At 46.3% G+C, this 25,207-nt stretch overlaps 1 protein-coding gene across 2 annotated transcripts in view; it reads right to left on the reverse strand.

Moving 5' to 3' along the window:
• LOC144754701 (rho guanine nucleotide exchange factor 19-like) overlaps window positions 1-25,207 on the reverse strand; it is a 202,334-nt gene that overhangs the window by 154,409 nt on the left and 22,718 nt on the right. Inside the window, exon 1 of one of the 2 annotated variants that reach the window (XM_078642837.1) lies at window positions 15,304-15,325. The exons of the other annotated variant lie outside the window; for it this stretch is intronic. The gene's annotated coding sequence lies outside the window, so the exon portion shown is untranslated. Of the gene's footprint in view, window positions 1-15,303; window positions 15,326-25,207 lie in introns of those variants that run through there. 2 annotated transcript variants of the gene reach the window in all.

Consider the following 25,207-nt stretch of genomic DNA (forward strand, 5'->3'; position numbering starts at 1 on the left):
ATATATCTGATGAAAACAAACCAGAAAATTGTCATAGTGTCTGTGTCCCAAAAAATAGTAGGGAAGGTAGTGTGAATCCTCTAAACCAGTGAATAAAGAAAAAACAGAGTGCACAGAGTACAAAAAGGGTATAAAATTATGTAAGTGAAATTCGTAACAAATCTTGGTTGGGTGAGGCAGATCAGGACGGATAATTGCATGTGTTAAACATAAGATAGAGAATATGGTTACAAAAAAACATGTAAGTCTTCCGTTGTGTTCAATCCATTGGGAAATCTGCTGTCTAGTTCTATAATAAACTGGGATTCAAGTCTCCTAAGCATTTTTTCCCTGTCACCACCTCGCCTGGGTTTTGGAACTGAGGCAATGACATAGTATTCCAAGCATTGTAAGTTGTTATTATGCATTGCTTTAAAATGCCTGGCAACCGGGTATATACATTTTTTATGGCAAAATGAAACCCCTCATTTTGTTCCTTTTCAAATTAAATGTATTAAGTGTTACCACTTTATTCCAATCAAGATGACTTCAGGTGTGCCATACTTTTGTCATAAGTAAGACTGTTAACGTTCTAGTTGTTCTTTAGAACACTCTGGGACATTCTGTCATTGGGCTATAGTTGGGCTACATCTGGCTGATATTTGGGCTACATTTGGTTTTTTTTGTCTCTGGTGGCCATCTTTGGGCTACATTTGGGCTCTAACATATATATAGCCCAATATATATTTTTTCAAAGTCAATTTTCGTAAAAACCACTGGAGCATATATCTTGAGACATAGCAAAGGCACATCGGGGTACCAGTCCCTACAATTTTGCCAAGTTTGGTGGAAATCCATTCAGCCGTGCGGGCTAAAAGTGAGTCCAACTGCCCTACGGAAATTAACACGGGGAAAACACGTTTTGGGACCCCCCTTTTATCTCGGCCCCTGCTTGATGGATCCCCCCGAAACTTTCAGGGAAGGAGCGGAGCGCAGCGAGGCAAAGTTAAGGAAAATACAGGCAGATCCCTCATTCGGCGCCAAAGTTATTCCCAATAGAATGTTGCGGATTTCCTATGGAAAACTATCCTAACTATAACTACCTACTGGCGACCGCCAGTAGGTAATTATATACACACACACACACACACACACACACACACACACACACATATATATATATATATGTGCATAAGCGTGCGTGTAGAGGCAGGCAGAGAGGCGTAGAGGCAGGCAGAGAGGCGTAGAGGCAGGCACAGAGGCAGGCAGAGAGGTGTAGAGGCAGGCAGAGAGAACGGATGGATGGGTGGGTGGATGTGCTAACAAGTGAAACGCGAGAAGTACAAGAGCGAGATAGGGAGACAGGGAGACAAGAGAACAGACTACTGAGAAGGTGTGGGGGAAAGGGGAGTGAGAATAAAAAAGCTAGACCAGGAAGAATGGAGTGTAAAGAGATGAAGAGGTTGTTGATGAAAGTGAAAAGATAGGGAAGGGAGAGGGGACGGGGTTGATAGAGAAAAATAGGACAGCCAGAAAGCTAGAGCGTAGGGGTTGTGGGAGAGAGAGAGGAGCACAGGGTAGCATCTTGGGAGGCAGCCGCTCAGCACCCGGTGCTATCGCGAGATAATAGCAGAGAGTGCTAACACCTCGTGCCTCTTCTCTAGTCTCTGTTGGTGGAAGTGTTTTATTTCATGCCTTGCTTTACTGTTCAGGTCTGGCCACTGAGCTCATAAAGTAGCCAAGCTGCGTTTTCCCACAGACAGACAACCCACCTCAGACATCTGTAACTGGTCATGCCGTTGAGGTAACTTTCCGGGCACAGTCGGAGTGGCCCAGAGCTGTCGGAGTGGCCCAGAGCTGTCAGTGCGGCCTCGCCTTGGGCACTTTAACGGCAGGCACCGGGTTTACAAACCCTCGTAAAGCGAGAGCTGTAACCCTTAATACCTCCCTGAGGAGCCGCTGAGACCAGAGTCCAGGGTGCAGCAGAGCCACGGAGGGGCCGGGGCGTTACTCTTCTAGTGACTGTGGTGACGGTCTAGTGTTTTATGGAACACGCAGACCTGAACCGGAAGGGCGGCCACGACAGTGCGAGGCCGGAATCGATAGCGGCAGAGCGTTTCTCCGGCGCTCAGTAATAAAGAAGCTTTACACTCCTACAGACCTCAGTGTACTCATTCCATAGCGGCGGAACTACCACAAATGGCGACGAGGCAGGATGCCTAAGCACACACAGGATCCCAGAAAAAAAAAAAGTATATATCTATATCCATCTATCATCGGAGCGCGGCAGAGAGGACACGCGGGAACGCCGCCAGCGAGCGTATATATTCCAGCGGCCACAGAAATGGGTGAAGCAGGTGTGCCCCACAGAAAGCATTGAGGAGAGCCGAGTGGCAGGAAAAGCGGAAACAAGTACCGACCACAGACGGCAGGTGAGGCATCAAATAGACAGAGGACAGACGCACTCTGCAAGCACACAGTGGCATACCTACCAAGCTTAAGAGCGAATATACAGGTGGCCCAGACCACGTGCCTACGCTCCACAGCTCCTGCTCCAGGAAAACGAAGAGAAAGGAGAGGCGCACAAGGGGCCACACGTGTCCAGGGAGCAGCGCGGTAATAGGAACCACGCACAGGGCTAGTGTACTGCCACCAGGTGCCCTCCAAGGGAGGAAATAAAGAAGCGAAGGTCAAGGCCCCGCGACAGAAGCAACAAGCACAGGGAGCGGCAAAGAGCAGAACGGGAGGCAATCCTGTACTCCCGAGGTGCGTCAGGAAGCGAGGGAGACAGCTCAAGTCCCAGCAGAGCAGGGGAGGAGAGACCAGCCCCAGCTAGCCTGCCAGGCAACAACGAACAAGCTCACGGGCCCCAGAGGGACAGAGTAAGAATGACAACACCCTCCACCTCACTGAGCGCGCTGGTGCCGTTCTTGCCAAAGAGAGGTGAACCCACAATGCCGTGGGAGGACTGGAAGAGGTACTTCCAAAATTACCTGTCGGCATTGGAGGAGGAAAGCGATGCAGCATACTCCAGTGAAAGAACGAAAAAGATCCTGCTGCATAATTTAGGGCCGGAAGGCATTAGAGTGTACGACAACATGGTAAAGGCAACCCGACAGGCGACGGACACCGACGTGTTTCAGCACGCCTTCAAAGACAGACGCTCACTAACAGCCAGTGGTGTGTGTGGCCATAGACCGATGCAATTTCTTCCAGAGAAAGCAAGAGAGCGGAGAGACCATCGATGAATATGTAGCGGCGCTCCAGAAACTAGCATTGACATGCAGATTTGGAAACCTGCACGACGAGTTAGTGAGGGATCAAATCATAATAATTCATACCTCGAACACTGCAGTGCAAGAGAAGCTGTGGATAAATGGAGACGCCCCACTCAAAGAAGTATGGGCATTGGTGAAGGCAGAGTTGTCCAAGAGATGCGCAGAAACAGCCAGAAAGGACACGAGCAGCAAACAAACCGTATGCAGAGTGATGGTGAGCAATAAGGGAGATAAAACAAGACAACAGGACTGCCCAGAGGTCAGTTTGCAAGGAAAAAGCAGCAAAGTACGGGGGCGGCACCGAAAGTGAACTGGGAAAGGAAAACAAGCTGCTATCGGTGCGGCAGCTCATCGCATGTGGGGAACGACAAAATGTGCCCAGCGTTCAAGGCCAAGTGCGCATATTGCGGGACACTTGGACACTATGAGAGAGTCTGCAGGAGGAAACCCAAGGGGGCAGCAGTAAAGTAAGTTAACCAGTGCGACGCAGAGGAAGACGAAGAGCAAGGAGAGACGAAGAAGGCAAAGAAATTCTCTACATAGATGCGCAAGTACTGGACGTAAACTGTAAAACATCCAGAAAGCCAGTGCTGAAGATAGGAGGGGTAACGATTGACAGTGGTGGACTCAGGATCTCCCATCACAATTGTCCAGAGAAAAGTATGGGAGGAAGAATTCATGGGGGCCATACAGAAGGAGCTGCAGCCCGTAGACGTGAGGCCAGTCACCTACACAGGACAAAGAATCCCCATGGTAGGATATTGTCTGTTATCATTTGAGTTCAGAGGTCGAGCAGAATGTAAGCTATACCTGTCAGAAAAAGGGCCCTCTGTCCTAGGATGGAGGAACCAAGGCGACTTAGGCATCAAACCCAACCCAGGAGGAGTAGAAAAAGTGATGTCAACAATCACGGAAGAAGTCTTTGTAGGAGAGGCGTGGAAAAGGGAATACCCGGAGGTGTTCAGTGGGGAGATAGGATGATTGACCAAGTACACGCACATGATACACCTGAAAGAAAGAGCTATTCCAGTGAGCCACAAGGCCAGGAACATCCCGTTCTGGTGCCGCGAAGCGGTACAAGAAGAACTAGAAAGGTTGGAGAGGAACGGGATCATAAAGGCGATCGAAAGTGCGGAATGGCTATCTCCCTTGGTCGTGGCGCAGAAACCCAACGGGAAGGTGAGGTTGTGTGTCGACCTTCGTGAGCTGAACAAAAACATTCTAGTAGATAAGTTTCCCCTACCACGCATCAACGAAATGCTCACGAAAACCAAAGGTATCAAGTGGTTTTCCATGGTAGACCTATCATCAGCATACCATCAGGTAGACTTGCATCCCTCGTGCAGCCACCTCACGTCCTTCATAACACCATTCGGGTGTTACAAATTCGTGAGGATGCCGTTCGGGCTGGCATCAGCTGCTGCAGTCTTCCAAAAGTTAATGCACACGATGGTTCAGAAAGTGGAAGGCGTACAGTACTTCCAGGATGACATCCTTGTGATGGGAAGGTCGAAAATGGAACATAACGAGAAACTGCACAAAGTCCTGGAAATACTAAAGAACAATGGACTCACGGCCGAATAGTGAAAGTGCAAGTTCGGCGAGCAATCTGTGACCTACTTGGGACATGAAATTAGCGAGAAAGGGATTGAGCCCAAGAGAGCCAACATGGCAGCCATAAGAGATGCACCAGCCCCCGCTAAGAAAGAAGATGTCAGGTTATTCTTGGGGATGGCCGAATTTTATAGCAAATTTATTCCACACTTTTCCACTAAGACCCACCACATCAGACAACTGCTAAAAGAAAAGAATGGGTTCAAGTGGGACAAAGAGGAACTAGAGGAATTTGAGGCGTTGAAGAAAGAGGAGCGAGGCAATACCGCTCAAAGGATTCGATCAAGCAGCAGCGTCAATTCTCACCACGGACGCCAGCGACAAAGGGCTGGGCGCAGTGTTTATGCAGAAGACACCAAAGGGAGAGATATCCACGGTTTGCTTTGCTTCGAGATCCCTGGCGCCAAATGAGGAAAAATTTAGTGTTATAGAAAAGGAAATGTTAACGGTGGTATGGGCCATGGAACGTTTTAGACAATTCCTGTGGGGAGCCAGGTATCTAGTACGCACAGATCACAAACCGTTGATTAAGGTACTTACCTCCAATGGACACGCACATGCAACGCCTAGAATAGCTAAAATGACACTAAGGTTGTTGGACTATGTGTACGAGGTGGAGTACATACCTGGCCCGAAGAACAGAGTGGCAGACTTCTTGAGTAGAGCGGCAGCAAGGGAAGGAGTGGATGAACAAGAACCCCCCGGATGGGAGGGTTACATGGTGGCCACCATGGAGGACATGGAACAGAGCATCAGCGCGCAGGAGTGGGCTGAGGCATATGAACAGGACGAGACCCTGGAAGCCGTCAAAGGATGCGACGCATGGGTGGCCGGACAAAAGGCACCTGCACAGCCAGATGAGGAAATACTGGGAAGTCAGGAAAGAACTGTCTTTGGGGGAAAATCCTACATTTCTCTTAAGAGGGGACAAAATAATCCCTCCCCAGTGTTTAGTGGAACATCTGCTAGCAATCCTACATGAAGGCCATCAAGGGATAACAAAGACAAAGGCACTAGCGAAACAAATGTACTGGTGGCCAGCAATAGATGCCCAAGTGGAGAGGCACGTGAGGAATTGCGAGTCGTGCGGACAAGTCACAGACCTTGATGAGACCCCCGTTAGGAAAGTTACCAACACCCAGCGGGCCATGGGAAATGGTGTCCATCGACATCATAGGGTCCATCCTCAACAAGGAAGGAGTGCAGAAGTCTGCCATTGTAATGGTAGACAGATATTCTAAATGGCCGGAGGTGGAAGTAAAAGAAACGGTGGACACTGAAGCAGTGCTGTCCTTCCTGAACGCAATATTTGTTAAGGAGGGCATCCCCAAAGTGATAACATGTGACAATGGACCACAATTTGTGTCAGCCAAATGGGGAGCATTTATGGCCAAGAATGGGATTGAAGTAAAACACACGCCCATATACCATCCGGCCGGAAATGGACTGGCAGAACGGTTCAACAGAGTTATCATGGGGACGATCGAAGCAGCGATCAGTGCCGGATTGGACTGGGAAAAAGAGCTGCCCAAAATGCTTTGGGCATACCGAATTACCCCGGGAAGCACAGGGTACAGCCCGTTCAAGGTGTTGAGAGGAAGGGAACCGTACACAAAAGACAATCTAGCGTGGAGGCACATGGTGGTGCAGAGCAAGTGGTCTCCGGCAGTGGTAAAGAGGAATATAGAGGAAGCACAGCCAACATATGCAGAACATTACAATAAGAGACGCAGAGTGGAAGGGAAGACATTGGAAAAAGGAGAGTGGGTGAGGGTGAAACTGGCGATCATGAAAAGAAAAGGAGAAAGCAAGTTCACACCACCCCTCAAAGTCATTGAGCCATACGCCCGATCTCCACTTCTCAGCGATGGAAAAGTGTGGTCGCAAGACAGGATTGCCTGATGCAATAAGATTCTTAACTGGGAAGAGACAAGAGACGAAGAACCGCTTCAGGTAGAAGGGACAGAAGGACCAGGAGGAGAAGGAGCAGGAGAGGAAGATGTGAAGGAATGAAGGAATGAAGGAATGAAGGAAGGATTATTGAGAAAAGGACAAAGAAAAGGGAGCGGAGACACCCCGAGGAGGAGTCAGTAAGGAGGCAGACAAGAGGAGCAACGAACAAGAACGAAGGTGTACCCCCCGAGGAGAGTCTGCAAGGTATTTCCCACATGTTGGGAGATGGACAGTGCGTGAAGGGGATGGACAGAACGAGAGCTGGCAGAGTTGTAAGAGTCCAAGAAGTTTGAAGACTTTATCATGAGCACCAAGTAAGACTGCCAAGTAAGACTGTTTCTGTTGTGTTCATTGTGTTAAAGGGGGGGGGGGGGGAGATATGTGGTGACGGTCTAGTGTTTTACTGAACACGCAGACCGGAACCGGATGGGCGGCCATGACAGTGCGAGGCCTGAATCGATAGCGGCAGAGCGTTTCTCCGGCGCTCCGTAATAAAGAAGCTTTACACTCCTACAGGCCTCCGTGTACTCATTCCTTAGCGGCGGAACTACCACAGTGACATGGCGTGATATATCGTCAGCCGTGTGCGCGGACCCGGAGAGCCGTGTCACAGCCTCCCCTCAGTGAGTCTCACCACACCTGCACTATGGGGCGAGTAGGGCATGTGAGGTAACATACGCAGAGGCCGGGAGAAAGGATGAAAAACAGTGGGAGAGGAGTGAACAGTGGAGGAAGAACCTGTGTGAGAAAGAATGAGATGGAGTGGGCGAAAGGACAGGATAGAGGGGAAGACAAGAGAACGTGGGGATGGGGTGTGAAAAAGTAGAAGAGTAAAAGTGGAAGAAATGGGTAATATATAGAAGTGTGGAGGAGATGGGGAGAAAAAACAAAAAATAGAAAGAGAAAGGAGGCAAGAGGAAGAAATAGGTGGCGGACAGGAAGGTAGGGGAAGAATAGACAAGAGGATGGACAGATGGATTGATGGTTGGTAGGGTGGGTGGGTGGGTTAACGATTGGGCAGGTGGATGGATAGATTAGGGACTAAGGGACCGGCGGGTGCAGAAGTGTTGCAGCTTCAAGGACTCAAATTAAAATGTGTTTATACAATAAACCTTTTTCTCCCTTTCATTGTAGTTGGCGATCAGTAACAAATGCGAGAAGCATGTACGATCGCTAAGGCTGGAACAGTCTGGATTGTTTTTTTTTTTATGATGCTTGGGGACCCGTTTATTTAAGACATTCATTGTAGTAACAAAAACAAAAACTTTAGAAAGTTAGGAAGGGGCTGGCAACACTACGCTTTGGGAACGGGGCGCGATGAATGGATTACGGACTAAGGGACAGGCGGGTACAGCAGTATTGCAGCTTCGAGCAAGCAACTGGTCCCCAAGATTTGAGTGACCGGTTCAGAGCTCCAGGACAGAAGGGCAGGTCTGCAGAAGAGAGGAGGATGCTAAAAGTAAGATGTAAGTCGCCTTTATCTTTAGGGAGTGGCCTCCCTGTCCGGCTCGTGCTCCAGATGAGGTGGCTCTAGAAACTTCCAAGCTTGCCTGTGTCAATGACCTGCATCTTTAACATGGACGCGTCGGGTGATGCTACAATGCCCACACGTGAGCTGACATGTTCGGGCAAATGCCCTTTGTGAAAGTTAGTAAGCTCGGAAGAGGAATCAAGCTGTGGGTTCGGGCACCATAATTTAAATGTCTCGGATTAACAGCTACGCGGAAGACCACAAGAACAGAACCGCTAGACGTTATTTAGCCGGGTTTCAGGAAGCTTTAATTGGCGCTTTATATCCTCCAAGTTTAACGAAGCTGTGCTGCCCGCGGTTTCAACATTACTAATGTGGTTATGGTCAATAACTGACCTGTTTGCCCACGTGCTCATGCCAGCCTACGGTGCTTACCAGGCTGGAGAACCCCCGCTCTGCACCAGAGTACACAACATGCTCCAAGCTTCTTGGATTTCTTTTCCACTGAACCCTCGTTTACAGAATTAAAATGTGTTTGCACTCTTAACACAGCATACCTCTGGAGCCGCAACATTTTACCAGGCTGCGGAGCGTTCAGTGCACTGTACTACAGTACGAGACGGGACATTTCGGTAGGTGTAAAGCCGCCGGTAACATTTGAGGCACTGGCGACGCAGCACGGAGTCCATTAGCCAGGCTTGGCCCGTGCGGATCGGTATTTATTAGTCTGCATTCTCGGGAGTAAATGGCAAGGCTGCGAGACATAATAACGCGTTTCTCGCCTCAGTTAACAGACACGGTTAAATCTCAAGCATTTTTAATCACAAAGTATGCCAGACCCATTGCAATAAAGTGAAGGTTAAAACACGGCATCTCGTTAGTTGCAGCCTTTCCAGTCTTGTGGGTGCACATGAGAAACAGTTTCTGCAAATGCTCGGGTTTCATTCCTCAGCGGTACTTTAACAAACGCTCGCCAGGCTCCCGCGCTTTGCTTATAACATTTTAAAAGTAAAGCGCGGGTGCCGCGATTATACCAAAAGTAAAGAAATAGAAAAAACATCTATTTCTTTCATTTTGGTATAATCGCGGCACCGCCACGACGTAGACTTTACTCTTTTTGTCATCCCACTTGGAAAAGATGGGAGTTACTCAGATTTCTGAAAGGTAATAACTTTGTCACCATTTAAAAAATCTCTACAAAACTCGGCAGACCATATATTTTTTTCCCACAGTGGCTAATGATGCATCAAGATAATCTAAACCACTTACAAAATATGTTTTGTGTTTTTATGTGAAATATAGCTTTTTACTCTTTTTGTAAACATATAAGAAATTAGGCAGTTTAGCATTTTCTGTATTTATTGATTTAAATATTTTTCTTTTAAAGATTACAATCTACGTGTTACTTTCTCAAAATTCTTATAAACACTGTAAAATTAATTGAAATAAAAAAAGTATTTATGACAAAATAAAACAGACATAATATCTCTTAAAGAACTATTTTTAGTAAACATATTTAAATATATGTGTCAAGCCAAGTTTTTAGTTTTGAAATGAAAATATGGTTTCCATAGGTTTAAAAATGTATACCATCTGGACGATACAGTGCAGCATTGGCATTTTATATATAAATGAATAAATGGAAGACATTTTATGATCGCAAAGGAATGCTGACACTGCTTTGTTCATATGTCTTCAAATCATTAAAAACCAAGCAGGATTTACAGTAATTCACTTCCACTTTTGTTTCGAACAAATATTTGAGAAAACAAAAAGGTTTGTTCAGAAACTGACCATAAGATGAAAAATGTCTCATCTCAATTTCCAATCTAACTCCAGTTAAGTCTCCTACATCATTACCACCACAGTGAATAACCATACGGTGTGTATGGTCACATTTACTAACACAGGAAAGTAGTGGTAGTAATTGGTTCCCCTTTCACAGCTCTTTTACCAATCCATGGGAGTTCAACTCCTTTCAAACGATCATTTTCAACACCTACTTTTATAGCATGCTGCCTGGTCCAAAAAAAGGAAACTGAAACCAACAAACCAAACCCTAATCATCTTGCTCATACATGGCATACAACAATAAGGACCTCTGAGGAAGACAAACCAATGCATGCTTTCATTTTTTAAATACATTTTTACAATTGAATTAAAAATAATTTCAATATAAATCCATAAAATAAGGACCACCAGTAAAAACTTTCAGTAGCACACTCAATTAAGAACCTGCCTTATTATCCTTGTTTTACAATTGCGACATACAGCAACGTTCAGAAAAAAGTATCAACCTTTCTAATTACATCTCTAGATGCACCAGGGAATTAAAAGCTTAATTGTGCCTGTGGTATCTTCCTTTCTATGCCATGCATTCTCTCCTTAGCTTTATATCCGCTGCTCCTCATGGGCTGAGCAGCAAGGATGCTGCTCCTGGTGGTGGGGCCTTCCTGCTTCCTTCTTACCATCTCCTACCTGTAACCTATGACTCTTATCCTAAAGAATAAGTCATCCCGATATCACCTGTACTACTGGTTACCCTGCATCTCCATTTATCACAGCACCCCAATTAATTTTCTTGATAAAGTCCAGAATACTTCCCTGGAATATATCCCTGGACATAATTAATAAAGCATATTTAAAGGTTATATGCTCCAAAGATTTGCTGATATTTTCACAGCAGCACAACCTTTCATTAGGGGCAAGCTTCGAAACAGCCACATACAGCTACAAATGTTATAACCTCCTAATCTACATTTCAGACGCGCTTCTACTAGCTACATCAGGGTAGTTCAATAAATATTGCTGCAACCTTCCATTTCCTCACAGTATCTTAACGCCTAATAGAAGGTATGTTGGAAAACGAGGCAGCATCTGTGAGGCCTGCACAAATAACATGACACATTTGTCCGTCACTGGGAACCAAACACCCTAGGGCAGCGCCTGACTCAGAGGGTAGCGTTGCAGAGCAGTCTGAGGCTTACTCAAGGGAGGTGGTGTGGGCTAGTAATCGCCATTTGCAGGTGCGCAAAAATAACTCAATTGATTGTCCAGTCTGTACTTTGCTTTATAAAAGTAAGAGTACATTTATTAAACACACACCTACACCAATTTACAAATATACATAAGCTTTCGGAATTACTTTGTGACATTGCATAACATCTCCACCCCTCCCACAGGGGGGGGTGGGGTCTAGTACCACCACTCCCATGTATGCACATCATCTTGCCCCCAATGCAATTAGTTGAACCTATCCTGGAGCGAGGGCTCTGCACACTGGCACCATCCCAGTGGCGTCCCCCTCCCATTACCTCAACAAGCATTAAACGGGGATAAACCTGCCTTGGTGACATATGACACTGACCAAGCATCTCCTACTGACCCTAAAGTATACACCTCTACATCTTAAGGGCTAACAGTCTGGGGTCTTCACCTAAGCGCAGCAGCAAGACTACATGTTTACGCACACTTTAGAATGACAGTACTCAGCACATTTGGATATCATTAAAAATGCATTGCAATTACAGCCCCTAAAGGCATCACAGATGATCAAAGGATTAAGTTGTAAATACCGTCAGACACCCTAGCAGGAGTGTCTAGCCACTTAAATCCACTTTGCTTGTGACATCACCTTACACCAGTACGTCACATTGAACATCAGTCCCTCTAAAAGAAATACCCAATAATAAATGCATTTCAGTGCAATTACGCCATTTCATCTCCAGGGGATGCCCTTCGAGACATCTTCAAGTCAGCCCTCCAATCTTTGATGCACTTCTCAACGAACCCCCAGCTGTAGAACAAAAGTTCCAGCCTAGGAGGTGATGCAATCTTCGCTGAGAGTTGAGGGGTTGTTCTTTTTAAATCCTCAAGAAACTTAGGGTGGGACTTAGCTTTGTGCTGGGGGAGAGACTGCGCTGCTCCAGCAGCTCCCCCCAGCACATTTTCACACTCAAGGGTGACCCCTCTCCTCTGGGGGCCACCAAAACGCCAAAAACAATCCATTCCTCATGCCTTGCAAGGCCTCATGGGGCGCTTCAAGCTCCTGCAGCTTTCTGGGGCCTCGGTGGGGGGCCCGGTCCCACCCGGACCCCTGGGTAAGGGTATGCAACGCGGGGAGCGCACACCCGGCTGCTCCGTGCTTTGGTCGGGGGCGCGGTCCCACCCGGGCCCCTGGCTCCTCCTTCCTTGTTTGGGGCCCCGGTCCCACCCGGGACCCCCGCAGGCTCTCCACGTTTGAGGGCAGTCCCCGGGACCTGACCCACCCCGGGGGCCTTCCGGGACCAGTGGCAGAGCCTCACACGCTTCGCCGTCAGGGGGCCACAGGTCCAAGGTCGCTCACCTTCTGGGGGCCATATTTCAGCCCCTGGAGGTCAGATCTGCCCCATTTTCGCATCTTCTTGCACCTGGCGGCGCCCCCAGCCACTGGGAATACTCGCTTTACTCCCCGGGTCTCCAAGAGGGTGCACTCTGCAGGGAGCGGTCTGCACTGGCTCCCTGCGCCAGCCTTTCACCTGGCTCACCTCCTGCGCCTCTCTTATCCCTGCACAGAGGCCCCTGCTTCTGCGCACCAGTCCAGGGTGCTTCTTCTGGTGCGGTTAGGGGCCTGGCTGACAGTCAGGGGGTCTCTCCTTCCAACTGCCCATTGCCAGGCTTTAGCACCTTCCACCTCAGCAGACCACACCCCAGAGAGAGCTTCTCTTCCCTTGCAAGTACTTTTTAAAAGTTGAGTAGGGGGCTGGCAGAAAGTCTCTGTGGGTCCTATCAAACAGCAACACATCACTTCCCTGCCCCTGCCCCCTCCTTGTCCAGTCTCTGGGTTTGTTCAAAATGGAGTTGTCCAGTGTATCTGGCCACATGGCCTCTGAAACCCAACTCCTTCCCCCTTTCACTGCCTTCTCTCCTGGGTGCAAACTGGTGCCTGGCACCCAGTGACAGCTGCTAATGGATGAGCCTGTAGCCCCACCCATCTTCTTTGTGGAGAGGAGGCCCTAGCTTGTGGAAGAAAGGTTATCAATCCATCCAGCTGAGGTCAACCCTCAGCCTGGGTCTGGTCATGGCTGGCTCAGAGAAATATGACAGTTCTGTATGACCCAAAAGCAGTACATATGACTTTGGACTCTGCAGAATACTTATTTTCACCTACTCTACAATGGATTTTAGTGCGTGTCTGGAATCTGTAGGCCTTGTGGAAGTCATTTTAGCCATGGGCCCCACATCCCCATAGGGGAATAATGAAGTGAACACACAGTAAAACACACTGACTTTCCCTGGCATGTTCCTTCCCAGGGTATAAAGCCTATTCCATGTCACTACCCAATTCTGCATAAGTCCTGCCACACCATTCACTATGTAGCTGCTCCTGGACTGCGCACGCTAGGAATCTCCCCTGCGCAGCTCCTACACGTGTGCACACGCATGTACACCCTTGTCTGCATGTAACCAGCACAGTGTCCCATACTCCAGCTGCTGCACAGCGGCCTAGTCAAGCCAGGCGGACACCAGTAAAATCTCCATGCAGTCTCCTTCATTATGAGTTCCCTGTGGAGGAGTTCCAAATTATGAGGCTCCCCCACCGTAAAAGCTCAATTAGGTGCTCAAAAAGCGAAAAATCCGGGCGGCCCCTAGTGTCAGAACCAGCTTCTAACAAGGTAGTTGTAACATGAGAAATTAAAATCATTAGTAACTATATAACCTGAGAATTCCCACATGGATGCTGCAACATAATGGACATAAAATAATGAAAACAATAAACATTAGGGAGACGGGTTTGTTGTAACAATTACACTTCTATACTAAAGTTACACATCAACCATGTTGGCTTATACTATTACTTTTTTTAATAAAACTGGTGGTCCATCAGAATGGAACACCTGTTCAAGCAAGAGTACATTAGAATGCTCTGGATTAGAGATTCAACGTCATAATTAATCTATCAACTTGTTTCCCCCGTGCTGTGATTCCATGACCCTGCTCCCATTCTAGAGAAAGCAAGGCAATGTGTCCCAATATGGATCAAGGTGGGGTTCTAGATTGCCAAGTCTTTAGGACTCATTGGTACAACCAAGATGGCCCTGCATTTGTTCTGTGGTAGATCGAGCAATTATCATGGTTGTTTAAGTAAATATGTGCCATTTTTAACTTTTTATATTAATCTGCCCCAAAACACAAGTGTAAAGTGATAAAAGAAATAAAAGTCAGTGCCAACTAAGGATGGTCACTCGAGAGGTCAAAGTACACCATAAGCATAGGGATTAGCAGCTTGGTCGCTTTGCTTTGAGGTCTTCTGCCTTACCGCCGGGACACCTCAGCGGAGGTAGCTGTGTGCTTTATAAATTTCCTTTATTATTATTTTTGTTATTATGCAGCACAGCTCGTTAAAGGGCTAAAGAAGGCCGACCACAATATCCAACACTGAAGGAAGTGCATATATTCACTCTAGAAGAAGGCATCTCCTACAAGATATACTGCAACTCCTAAAAGGCCACAACCTGCATACAAGCAAGAAAATAACCACCTTAGCCAAGTTGAGCAGATTGCGCCACACCACACCAAGAGCCAGGACATCACCATATTGGAAACAAAGAAATGAAAAAAACTAAAAGTCTTCGCCATCTATGCACCCAGGATCTTTAACACCACCATCAACATCATGATTGACCCTATTCTCCTGTAATTCAGAATGAAGCTGAAGACCCATTTTCAAAGAACGCAGCAAGCCTATGCGATAGAAACCAACCACACTCTGAATAACCTGCCACATTGTATCCATTATGAATTGTAATCCCGAGTTCAGATATTTGGTGCTTCCAAGCTAGTTTTGCACTATACAAATGCTGCCACAAACTGACATGCTTTAGAACACAGCAGTTCGCCTCTTTAGATCAAAGGCTACCAGATAGAGTAGCAGTCCGGTTTGATAAAGATATTGGGGAATTTCGGAAAGCTTTCCTGGGAATGCTTTTTACCCACAGCTTACTACTGACTTTGTGGTTTATAACTCACATGTACTTGATTTCTGTTTGCTGGCTTTATTTGTTCCAGAGTTAGTCCCTTTTTACGGTGTTCTTCCAGAGATTGCTCATTTTCTGTAAATCGGCTTTTAAATCTTGTTTTTTTCTTGTCACATTTGCTGTGTATCCAAAGACAGAAGTAAAATGTCAGGCTCGGTCTTCCATGGAGCTTGGTGTTTAGTTGTCTTTCTCCGACTTCAAAATGAGAGGATTTATGTGACAATCTTGCTGTGACAGAAAGTATTTTTTCCAGCACACAGCAAAACGTAAACGTCTGTGAATGAACTGTGCAGATATTTCAGAATATATCAGAATTAGAAAAGCACAAATGAAGCATATTGTTTTACAATTCTAAAGTTTAGTGGAAATAAATTTGTATATGAGGAAAATAAATCACTTCACTAGGTGATGATATTTCTACACATTAAAGTTTGTGCGCTGTATACTTTCATCAGCCAAACTGTATGTTTGTGCTAATGTAATCTTCATTTCAATTGGAAATGTTGCATCTGTAATGGTAGTGCGCTACCACACTGTCCATACGCCAATCTACGCGACTCCATGCCCCTCTGCTCTACTATGCACCACTCTACTTTATGCCAGTGAACTCAACACCACTCTACTCTGCACCACTGCGCTCAAGACCTGGCTCTATGACTGAACCACAGTGCCTTCAATGGATCAGCAGTCCTCTAAACCTTCTCTCCCCTCTCCCCCGCACTCCCCCAGCACCTTGAGACCCTTTACAGGCGAGTAGTCTCGCTTCACAAGACACCTGATTGATTGACGGTTCACTACTGCACCCTACACCACTACAATATAGGCCACTACAGTCTACTCTGCATTACTCCACTCAGCAACACTACACTCTACACAAACACACTCTTTGCCAATACATTCCACTCTATGAAACTATGATCTACTCTACACCACTGCACTCTACGCCACTCCAATCTACTCTGAAACATTCTACTCTGCTCCATTGCACTCCACGCCAATACCAATCTTATCGGCTCTGCACCACTGCACTCTACCCTGCACCACTACACTTCACTCTACTGTGAAACAATCTACCCAATGCCACTGGAATCTACACTGTTCAACAGCACTTTACACCAATGCACTCCACACTACTCTAGTCAAAATCAATGCACTCTACGCCACTGTACTCTATGACCAATCTACTCTGCATCACTGCACTCTACAACATTCTGCTCCACTGCAATCTACACCATTATACTCTATGTCACTGCACTCTGTGTCGCTCTATTCTACACCACTGCACTCTACACCACTCTACCCTGCTCTGAAGCAATCTACTGTGCACCACTAATCTCCACACACCTCTCTACAACACTGCACTCCAAGCCAGTACACTCTGGCCCCATGTCACTATGCAAATATCACTAATCTACTCTGCACAACTGCATTCAATGCCACTGCACTCTGCCCTGCACCACTTCACTTCAGTCTAATCTGAAACAATCTAACCTATGCCGCTGCACTCAACGCCACTCTACTCTGCGCTAGTGCAATCTATGCTGCATATCTCCACCTACGGCAATCTACTAAAAACCAATGCACTCTATTTTGCACTGCTGTACTCAGCACCTCCCCATGTCATTATACTCTATGCCACTATATTCTGCTCTGCACCACTGTACTCTACTCTCCCCTGTACCACTCCACTCTATGCCACTTGACTCTACTCTGAAGCAATCTACTCTACACCACTACACTCTACGCCATGCTGCTCCACTGCTTCACACCACTGCACTCTAAGCCTATACATTCTACGCCAATAGCACTCTAATCTACCCTGTGCCACTGCACTCAACGCCACTGCAATCTATGCTGCACAACTCCACTCTGCTCAACAATACACTCTAGGCCACTGTACTCTTCACCATTCTACTCTGCACTCTACTCCACTCCACTGTACTCTGCAACACTACTCCACTGCACTCTATGTTACTCTATTTTACTCTGCACCACTGCAACCTACACCCCTCTGCTCTACCCTGTACTACTTCACTCTAAACCACTTCACTCTGTTCCGAGACAATCTACTCTACTACTCTATGCTGCACCAGTCCACACCACTGCACTCTAAGCCAATACTACTCTAATCTGCACCACTCCATTCTGCCCTACACCACACCACTTTACTCTCCTCAGAAACAAGTTATCCTATGCTGCTGCACTCAACGCCGCTCTACTCCACTCTGCATCACTGTAATCTATGCTGTGCAAATCCACAACAGTCTACTCAAAACCAATGCACTGTACGTCAATTTACTTTATGTCAATCTATTCAGCACCACTGCACTCTGTCACTATACTCTACAAGACTCTACTCCACTGTACTCTACACCATTGTACTCTGTGTCACTGCACACTACACCTCTCTATTCTACACAACTACACTTTAACTGATTCCACTGCACTGTACTCTACCCTGCTCCACTCAACAACAATCTATGCCACTACACTCTATGCTGTGCCGCTCCACTGTACTCTATGCCATTCTACAGCACTGCACTCTAAGCCAAAACACCTTACGCCAATACCACTCTATTCAAATACCGCTCTAATCTACTCTGCACAACTGCACGCTACCCTGCACCACTTCACTGTACTCTGAAATAATCAAACATATGCCACTGCACTCAATGCAGCTGTACACCACTGTAATCTACGCTGTCCAACTCCACTCTAAGCCACTGCACTCTACACTATTCTACTCTACTCAAAACCAATGCACTCTAGGCCACAGTACTCTACGCCAATTTTTATCTGCACCACTGCACTCTATTCCACTATACCCTTCTTTACAACACTACTCCACTGCACGTTTAAGCTACCCTACACCATTGTACTCTACAGCACTCTACTCTGAGCCACTGTTCTGTACACCACTCTACACTACTACACTCCACTGTAGTCTACTCTGCACCACTCTAATATACGTCACTCCATTCTACGATGCCTCGACATGCCCTTTCTACAACTCGCTACTCTACAAAATTTCTCTACAACACAAACTTTCAGCCATGTTGAGCAGTAGCCATGCTGGTTTACAACATGTCTAAAACACATTGGCAAAGCCAATAGCTCTTGCATTGGCAAGAACGGTTGGCTTTGCCAATGCTTGTAAACCCAGCGCTATGCTGCACAGGTGGAAATTTAGAAACTGCATGAAAGCAGTGTTGCATGTGCACAAATGTGTATGTCATGTAGGGGGTAATTATGGCACTTGGCTGGCCACAGCTACATGGTCTGTTCTATGGCATTGAAACTAATTGCAATGTTAATTTGCATTGAAATGCACTACACTTGGATACAAACAAAGGAGACTAAAGTTCAACCCGGTAATGCAACTTTCCAGCGGTTAGATGCTTCAAATAGGCAGACACAAAGCATAGTTTAATTTATCGGGACAAGTAATTTCGGCAAGAACTTCAATCTTACTGATTGGGGTTCCTACTGTGACATGGGTTCAAGTGAAAAGACGAGAGCTAACCAATCTGTTCAATTCGCTCTGTTCCGTCTACCTCTAGAACCACAAGGGGAAATAGCTCCTACTCCAAGAAAGTGTTTTAGTGACCCTCTGATTCTGCATTTGTCCAGACTGGCAGGTCCAGTCCTAGGACTTCTGGGGCCCAGGCCAAAGGGAAGATGAAGGGCCCCTCTAATTTGCATGGGACATCACAGAAAGTGACATCGTAGGACTATTGATCTTATTTGGCATCACTGAAGAGACCTAATGTGAATATATGTAACACGGCGAAAAAGAATATCCACAAATTGAATAAATCCATATATTTTAAAACTGTTTTAATGGATTACATTAGTCACATTGGACGGAAAAACTAGGGGCCTCATTTATGAAAAGTGACGCATCGCTGCGTGAAAACAGCGATGCGTCACTTTTCACTGAGCTCTCCTTGTGACATGATTGACGCGTCATATTATAAATATGACGCATCATGTCGCAAGGAGTTACAGATACGTTAGTATTTCTGACGTATCTGTAGGCGCAAAAGTGACGCATTGCTGGAGTGTGTCACAGAAGTGACGCAACTCCAGCAATGCTTCCTTTCACATGGGGAAAGCCCCATGTGAAAGGGCTTGCGTCAGTCTTACGCGTGCTGCGAGGCAGGCGCAAGATTTTGACGCAACAGCGTCCTTAAAGTGACGCAGTGAAATCTCAGATTTCACTGCGTCACTATTATGAGGCTTTTTGCGGGTGAACGCCCCCCTCTGCATACATTATACCGGACGCAGGTATAATGTAGCGCAGGGATTTACAAAGTGACGCATCTGCTTAGATGCGTCACTTTGTAAATAGTGCGCATCAGGAGGCATGTTTTACGTCGCCGATGCGTCACAAAAAGTGACGCATCGGAAGCGCAAAACTCACGCAAGGCCTCATAAATGAGGCCCTAGGTGCAGATCTTACAAAGATGTATATTTTTACTCCATGTGAACCGATTGTTTCCAGATTAGTGCTGGTAAACATTTCAGAGCATTGTGGCAAATAAAATGAATAGCATCACTGATAAAAATTATGAAACTGGAATAGCAAGATGAAGTTGAGTGGAGTTGAGATCCATGTACTTTTTATTTCTATTTGAAAGCTATGTAACTCACTGACCAGGTAAAAAAAGGGCAGGACCAAGAACCAAAGCTTTCGGATTTAGAATACAGAATACATTTTCCTTAGAAGGCGATGAGATGGAAAACAGGTGAGAAATGTACACACTTCTTATAAAAAGCAGATAAAAGGAAAGATTGCAATTGAAAATGAGGAGAGAAGTAAATTGATAAGCACATAAAAATACACTTCCAGTGAAACATACATAGAGTAACTCCAAAGTTCTAGATTATTCTCATTGAATGGTTCCCTGGTATTGATTCATTAAGGAAGGTATCAGGGTGTTTATAGTGAGGGTATGTTGTAGATTCAAGGGGTTTTGGCATGTCAGGTACCTCATATCTAAGCATTTTCTTTGATACCTTTCGATCACATTTGAATTCTTTTGGAAATTCCAATTCACCTGCAAGTTAATTTGCTGAAATCAGTGCAGCTGTAAATTCCTCATGGCAATACTTTAAGAATGCAAGTAGTTCCTGAACGTTGTTCACGTCTAGATAAAGCTGCATGTTCTCACTCTGCATCAGTTTACTGACTGTGTTGATTTCATTAAAATATCATACCATATGACCAAAGATAGGAGGAATTCATGTGATGCAAGCTCTGATGTTAGTGATGGTGCTTCAATTTCTGGTTTTCACATATTTATCTATTTCAAACACCTCCATAAGTGTTTCATATATTAGACTGATCTGAAATCTGACAGCTTTGACTCTTTACAGACTGCATTCCCACCGAGTACCAGAGAGGCTTTGAGGCAAAGGCTCTCTCCAGCTTCAGTTAATCTATTCCACCTTTTTGTTGATGAAGAGAACAATGAGTAAATTTGTTGGATATTATCGAAGAAGTTGGCAGCATATGTGGATGAAGCTGCAGCATCTCCCAAAACCAGGTTCCATTTGTGGCAGGAGTACAGTGTAAAATAATCCTGTCAGTTCTTAAGATTACACTCCACTGTATTGTCCACACATTTTTACCATGGTCATAACCATGCTAGGTACTGTGAAATTGCTAGGAGCCTCACCAAGACATTTCGCCAAGGCATCCTCGCCTGCTGGATTTTAGCATGGTTTTTCTCATCAATAATGTATTCCTTCCGTTCAAGCTCCTTCCACTCCATAATATTTTTTGGGTGCTCCTGAGAATTTTCATGTTCATATAAATGCTGTCCACAAACCGCTGCTCGCGAGCTGAGTGTTAGTTGAAGTAATAACAAATAATTTGTAGCAGAAACAAAATACAGCATTTTTGCACGTCGAATAAACTAGCCACTGCTGGTTAATTTGCTGACCATTCCTCAATTCCCTTTTGAAATAAGTAGGATTGAAGGATCGATTTTGAGAGTCACGTGCAAAATAATCACATGCATTACGTCCAGCCTGGGTAGGTCCTCTTTCTGCTAGATAGTAATATATTTTATCATCTTGAGTAGTAGACCATTAACCAGGTCATCATCAATGTCGTGGATAAACTTTCCAGCAGCTTCGCTAATAGTTTCACCACTATCAGTTTTTGCCACTTTTACAATATCCAGCCACTGGCCATACTGGTTCTTTACTCATCGATCATAATATTCAGGTGGCATATTAATTGCGATATTAACTTGCTGTTGTCCGTCCGAGTTCCATTGTACCTTTCCTTGGAGGTGTCACTGGCTTTTTCTTGCTATTGGTCCTGCGGTTCCTGTTCTTGCAACCGTGATACTGGTCCCTTTGTAATTTGCTGCTCATGAGAACGTTCCTCGATATTGGAGACTATGCTGGCTGTGGTAGTAGTGATGTGTTTATGTCATACTGAATGAGTACGCTAGCTGCAGCTGATGCTTGGTGCTGGCCCTAAGGGATCCCTGGCTCCTGATTTTGGAACTGAAAACCCATTGTGTTGGGGTTACATTCCCTCATTGTTCATCCCTCTCCTCATTAACTTAAGTAACGCTTCCCTCGGTCTGGTCTTCTTTGGCTCCTGCTTCCTTTTTCTCTTGAATGCATCAGAGGCATTTTTCTATCCAATGTCACAGTCACAGCTAGCCATTTTTCCTTATGTTAAAAAGCTTGACCCCGCAGCATAAACGTAAATGAAATACCATTGTATATACAGAAATGGGAACATGCAGTATGTGTAGGTTTTCAAATTATAGTACACCGATCACAAAAATGCTTAGGATGCTGTTTCAATAGCAAATCAAAGCAAGAAAAGTTAATCTTCTGTCCGACATCCTACCCCTACTACTTACCAATAAATATTATTTACCCAGCTTAATTTAAAACATACTTGAGATTGCCTTTAATATGGTGACTCCTACAGTACCTCTATAATTTTCAAACACTGTGGACAGTATATGCTGCTATGGACCAATTTAATAATACTGTACATGGGAGGAGCCAAGATGGCGTCCGGAGCAGACCTGTAGGCTCCCGGCTCCTTCAGCCTGTTACCGTCGCTCCGTGATCCTGGCATATATCCTGATGCATTTCACTACCGGATGGAGAGCGGCGCGGCGCTGATTCCAGAGGTGTGATCCTGGTCTCTCGACCTGCCCGGTGGCCGGAGATAGCCGCGGTGATGCCCGCAGCCCGGGAGCCCGTCTGCACAGGGGCTCTTTGCCGTTCCCCGGAGACCTGATGGCGGCCAGGATACCTTATCGGCACTGAAGACCTGGGCTCTGGTGGGGACCTCACGGAGCACTGTCTGTGCTGCGACGCGTGCGGCGATTGCAGAAGGAGGCCAGGAACGAGCACTTATGGAGCTGAGGCACCCTATCGCAGCACATCCTTTGTTTGGGGCAGATACGGACGGAGAGTGTTGCACGGCCATGTTTGATAGCCTGTGCTTGCCAGGCCCCGCGCCTCGCTACCCCCTATGATACGGGGCGCCTCTCCGCGCTGTGTGCCTTACTGGTGCTGTACTTTATAAATGCTTTAGCCCCGCAATGACGCTCGCCTGGGCCACGACTATCCTGTGATTTCCCCGGACTTTCGCCGTGATGGCTTTGTTGGAGGCACCGAGGTATGGGGGAGGGCGCCCTGTCACTGGCCTGTGTTACCCCGCCTGCGACGGGGTCAGATTCTCAAATACCCCCCTTGGGAGGTGAGAGCCCGGGGCTTCAGCCTGCAATTTCTCTCACAACCCTCCTGACTGCCCTGCATGTCCTCCGCGCTGATATGCGCCTAGGCTGCCAAGTGCTGTGGAAGAAGCTGGACGACATGGCGTCGTCGCTGCGATGGGACTGCAATATACTGACCCCGCCACGTCTACCCTCGTCTCCGCTTGCGCTTCATTGCGATACAGTGCTTCCTTCAGCCTGCGGGACAGAGGTGCTCGCTCCCGAATTGACCGGTGCCCGAGATTGTCTGTCTGCTGCCTTTACCAGAGATACTTTGTTTCTCCTTTCACCGGAGAGTGTAACATTGTTGGACTGCTCGTCGCGAGTGCCTTGGGGCATTTTTACACCGTTGTCGACCTCATCACGGGCCCCTGGATTGTGCCCTCCAACTTTGCATTCAAAGAACTCGTATGCTCTGCAGGTTCCTAGGGAACTCATTACTTCAGCTGATGGAGTTACTGTTGGATCTCGACGGCCATTTTGTGTTCCTGCGACACTCACACTCTCTCTGTTGCCATATTGTTTCTCTGCTTCGCTGTGGCTCAGCCTGGTGGGATTCCGACGCTCGGGACAGGGTTGATGACTTTTTCCCTATTGACACTGACTGTCCGCTTGGTTGTGACCCCGGACTGATACATTGTTCGATGTGTTGATTATGCATTCTGTGAGACTTCTACCTATTCCGTACTGTCTCTCCTGTTCTGTGCGCTGGCCTCTCCCTTCATTTCAAGTCGCAAGTATTGTGTTCTATCATTTTTGGTTCCTCTCTGTGGGGCGACTGTTGTTTTGCGGGCGGGTTGCTCGGGGACGGAAGATGCGGTTGATGGCTATTGAGCCTATATTTGTTTCCATATTATTCCTATGTTGTGGAGGGGATCGACACTTATGGAGGGTTATGTACTGTCTAATGGGACGGGGGTTTGCCTGTGAAGGGTGGCGTCCATTTTATTTCTCTGTGTCTCTGCACTGCCTGGGGCGGCCATCTTAGTCTTTGCTCTGGTTGGGGCGGGTTTCGGGCAGGTACCATGATGTAGTGATCGTTTGCAACTTATATGACACTAGGGGGTCCCGGGTTTTCACTTGCATTGGCCTATTTTCTGTGATTTATACCTATGGCGCCTTTTTGGCGCGTATCAACGCTTCAGTTCTTCACATCTGTTTTCCTTCTTGTTTCTCCTGACACCTTCGATTATGATTTGGGACTGCTCATATCCGGTTGTCTATTTTACACATGGGGGGGTGTTTTATGGGTCCGGTTTGCGCTCTTGTGTACCGCATTTGTAACCCCCTTGTTTTTCGGCCTGTGTCCTTCTAGACTCTAATGACGTCTGTATCCTTTTTGGCTGGATGTCCGGGAGATCTGTTATTTTATTGGCTCCTCCCCACCTTCTTCTTTAATGGGGATCCGGGAATGTCTTTCCTTGCTCCCTTTATCACTTGTGAAAGTTTTTTCTTTACCTTTTCTCCTCTTCATGAGTGAGAATCTTATTTCTTTTCTTTTCTTTTCTTTTCTTCTCTATATTTCGGGTTTCTTTAAAGGGCGACAGGCACTTTACCGGGGGGGGGTAGGCCGTAGCCTCCGGATTGTTGTAGGGTGGGGGGGTGGATTTAGTTTTTCTTTTTGGTTTCTATGGGCCTTGTTTTCTCTATCGTTTCTGCGCTTTCTTGTTCCTTTTTCTGCTCTGGGTCTGACAAGGGATTAGTGGGGAGTGGGTGGCACTGTAGGTGGTGCGTATATGTGTACTGATACTCCTGCTGTTCGGCATTATATTGCAATACCGTGGAATGTTTATCTCTACTGTTGATCTTCATTATGCTACCTACCCAGGTTGTGAAGTTATTGTATGGACTCAGCTCTTCTTGCATCTATTCTTCATTGATTTTCTTTAGATTAAATTTAAAACTTAAACCTCATTGCTCCTACCCTTGGCGACGTGTTCTTGTGTATTGTGACTGCTACTGATTGATGCTATATTGTTTGATGCCGCTGAGGAATTGCATTGCTTACATTTTGTGCCTACAGTGTCGTGGCCGGCCTGCTGGTTGTAGGCCCGTATTTGTTTTTCTTTTAAATGCACAATAAAGGTTTTTTTTAAAAAAAAAAAAATAAAAAAAAATAATAATACTGTACATTTT

The sequence above is a fragment of the Lissotriton helveticus genome, chromosome 5_1 (genome assembly GCF_964261635.1).
Source record: "Lissotriton helveticus chromosome 5_1, aLisHel1.1, whole genome shotgun sequence".
Lineage (NCBI taxonomy): Eukaryota > Metazoa > Chordata > Amphibia > Caudata > Salamandridae > Lissotriton > Lissotriton helveticus.